Source organism: Phalaenopsis equestris, unplaced genomic scaffold, assembly GCF_001263595.1.
Source record: "Phalaenopsis equestris unplaced genomic scaffold, ASM126359v1 Scaffold001345, whole genome shotgun sequence".
NCBI lineage: Eukaryota > Viridiplantae > Streptophyta > Magnoliopsida > Asparagales > Orchidaceae > Phalaenopsis > Phalaenopsis equestris.
The window spans coordinates 121,918-126,033 of record NW_018165784.1 but is presented as its reverse complement, the minus strand read 5'-3'; positions in this window follow the sequence as shown (position 1 = coordinate 126,033).

The following is a 4,116-nucleotide window of genomic DNA, read 5'->3' as shown; positions in this document are numbered from 1 at the left end:
CTTTAAAGTGCAATATTTTTAAAAATAAGTATAAAATATGTACTTAAAATAGTTTATATTTAGGTGCATCAAAATCCCCCAAACTTAAATCTTACTTGTCCTCAAGTAACACTTTTATTACATAAAAGCATATAACTTAGGATATAAATTTACTTATAACTTCTATACTTTAGTTTAATAAATAGAAAAATAAAATTTAAGAAAAATCTTTAATAACTTAGATCAAATTCTAAGTCTAGGAATACTTAGTAATCAAATTTAATATTTCTGAATCTCTATTCATTTTAAGAAGAAATGCAATTTGTCATATTAAGGACATTTAGAACATTCATATGAAAAAGATCTTCATGAAAACTTTACTAGGAATTCTACTAATACTCCAATACAAGTTTAGAAAATGTAATAAAGCTTCTTCTTTAAGTGGATTCAAGTGAAGCCAATTTTTTATTAGGCATCTCCTCAAGCTTCTCCTCACTTATTTTTCTTTTCTTTTTCTTCTTTTTTTAAAGATCTTTTCAATCATTTCTTTTCTTTTTCTTTTTGAAGTGAAGATTATTATATCCGGATAGCCTTTAATAGTTTTGAACTTCACTATTCTCTCCTTAAAGTTAAGAACTTCATACCTTTCTTCACTTTATAAATTCGTATTAGTTTATGATTTTTCATAAAGTCTCTTTTTTTTCTTCTTTCATGAAACTCAAAAATTCTTAATACTTCAAAAATATAATTTTCTTTACTTTAAATAGAAAAGCATAGTATTATTCTATCATACCAAATATCTCTAACTTTAGAATTGACCTTCATTATTAAAAACTTTTTACCCAAATTTACCACAATATTTATAAACATAAGTTTAGTCATTTAAAGTGAAATCTTAATATCCTCAGGTCATGTTAAATTAATTTTAAAATTATAGTTAATTGAGGACAAATAAAATTTAGTTTACTTCTTTTCAAAAGAAAATTTTCTTCGCCTCAAACTTAAGTTTTAAGTAATTTTAAAAAAATTTTAGTATAAAATTTTAGTAGGTGAAAGAAAATAATAAATGCATGAAAATAAAAACTGACCTGTAAAGAATTTCTGATTATGAAACTGGGCTCTAGTATACTGCAGGTATTAACTTTAAAAACATACAGACATTAAAGAATTAAACAAAACATAATATATTCTAAAAAACTTGCTAAGAATAGAAATACAAAAACTGAAAAACAAAACTGAAACTACTAAAAATTGCATAAACAGTAAAAGTTTACAGTTACTCTTATAATTATGTCCACAACACAACACGAAAGTTTTTACTACATTAGTTCTCAAATAAAAATACAATACATTTCAATCACAAATAATAAACATAAAAAAATACACTAGACTCATAAAAATATCAGTCTTCATCTATTTCCTCATCATCATCATCTTCTTCTTCTTTTTCGTCCTCCTCATCTTCATCCCGAATAGGAGCATAGGGAGTGAAGTTGTGGCAAAGAAGAAATTCCACATTGGGTTGTCCCCTAAGATGTCTGACCAATGCATTCTGAAAATCAATATCATGTTAAACTCTCCTCTGCTGATATTCATCATTATAAATATTTCTTGCTCCAATCTCTCCCAACTGACCCCGAATATTAATTATTTCCATTTGTTGAATCATTAGACACTCCATCATATTTAAAAGTAGCACATATTTCAAGAAAAGTAGCAAGATGTAAGTTAGGATCTTCAGTAGGTGTTCCTCCAAACTGATTATTTTATACCATTTGGATAATAACAGGTTTAAGCTTAAATGAATTAGTAGCAACATCAGGATTTTGAATAGTCTAGTGAAGTTCATCTGCTGTAGGATTAGCATAATCTTTTAAAGGTCTTTGATGATTTTCATTTATTTGATTATCTAAGTTATTCGCCATTTAGTTGAATATTTTAATTTCTTTTTGTTGTTTTCAAACTTTTCTTATAGTGCATTCTAATTCTGAATTGCAAGGTACTAAAATTTTAAATCCAATACTATGCATAAACAAATATAATAAGCAAACAAAATTTTCTTAAAAGTACTCTTAAATTTCAAAAAATAATTAATGATATTATTTTTTTATGATTTTTTTATTTTTTAATTTATTTTTATTTTATTTTTTTCTAAATTTTCTAATTTACCAAATCTATTTAATTTACCATTACCTTCCCCAACAACGATGCCAAAAACTTGATCCCTTAAATTATAGTTGTGTAAAATCAATAAAATTGACTCAGCTTTACAGGGATGCCAAGAACTTGGCCCATTATTTTATGAATAAGAAATTGAAGCAATTTATATTGGGATTATAAGCAAGTATATGTATCGTTATCAAGTAATACATGAATTTTTGATTAAGCCCCAAATATTGATCCCATGATGAAGGTTTAAATTTGAAATGGAAATTTAAATTAGGAAAGTCACAACAATACATAAAATCTATTGTACTAATTTTGAATATTTAAGGTAATATCAGAACTAAATTATCAATTACTAGTAAAACTGTAAAGCAAAGGTAAACTATAACTGTAAAACTATATTTTTGTGATGAGTTAAAGAAACCATCTTTCTCACTACAATGAGTTTTTGGTTAAATGAGAGAGATAAATAGTTTAAATTTGTATTATGCCAAATATGAGCAATTTTAATTCTCTGGCCTTAGTTAAGTGTTATAGAGAATCGTTGGTCAATCTTAGGTTTAGTCTCTAAATCTCTGGTTAGACTGGGAGGATACTAACTCTCACTCCAGAGCTCCCACTTACCTTCCCTTGAAGGCTAACACTTGCTTTAGTTCTTAAACACTAAGAACAAATTAGGGATTTTAGTCTGTCACCCCAGAATCTCCAATTCTTCACCCAATACTTTATATTTCCCTATTTATTTGCACCCAACTCCATGAACGAAACATTTCTTCATGGAATTGAATGTGATTCTCACATTGTTGTAAAACTCATACTCTATTTCTCGGATAGTCTGTTTCACAACAGATGTTAACATTTCAATTGACCAAATCAAAAAGTAAATTAAGAATGGAGTGAAAAATCAGTGAAAAAGTGAAAAATCATCACAATTTATTTTATATTTTAAAATTGGCGCATCCAAATTATCTCTTCATTTCACCATATCTCAAAGTAGGGAGAAAGGGGAAGAAATCTATTCAGACCTCATGAGGAAGATATAAGAAAATATGAATTTCATAAATAAAAGAAAGTTTATACAATAATAATGAACAAACGCTACTTATCTTTAACTCTTCTTCAAAACAAATCCCTTGTAGCCTCTCTTGGACTCTTTCTCTTTACAAGACTCTTGATTTTCTCTTTAAAGACCCCTTCAAAGATGCAGGGAAGAAGAAATCTCTCACTTGTCTCCCTCTCTAACAACTCTTAAGAGAAATCACTCTTAGACTCACCACACTAAACAATACACACAATAGAACACTCAAGAAACTCAATGACACACCAGCCCCCTTTTTCTAATCAATTTTCACTCTAAATAAAGCATAATGTCGGTTTTCTAAGAGGTGTGTCCAATAAATCTTCAAAAAGCATCCAAATTCATCGAATCTTTTAGAAATTTGCCCAACACCGACATTGGCGTTGTTGGCGCCCATGATGGCGTCGTCACGCCCGTGGTCCAAATTAATTTATGTGCTCTCTATCAAATGGCGCCATCGATGCTCTTGTTGTTCTGGACTCCTCCTTCATGCAAACGTTGTCGAAGTCCTTGCTGGCGTCGTTGACGCTGAGTTTTTCTTCTAAAATGCCATTTTGACTCCAAATTCCATCCTTTTTGTTCATTTTTGCTTCAAGTGCTAAAGATCATCAATCTGCAATAAAACATGAAAAATACCTTCCATTAAAGCACAATATAAAAAATATGAGTATAAAATATAGGTCTAAAATGCATATATTTTTAGAGTATCAATGTGCCATCATTATCCAAACTGCGTATATAATATTTTGACCTACTATCTGTGGTGAATTCAAGTCTAAGTCCATATAACCCATTGAGTAGCTGACCAGAGAAAAATATGTTGAGATTTTCATACCTATTTTATACTGTTTTTGATGATATTGCACTTTAAAAAAATGTATTTTTGATGTTTT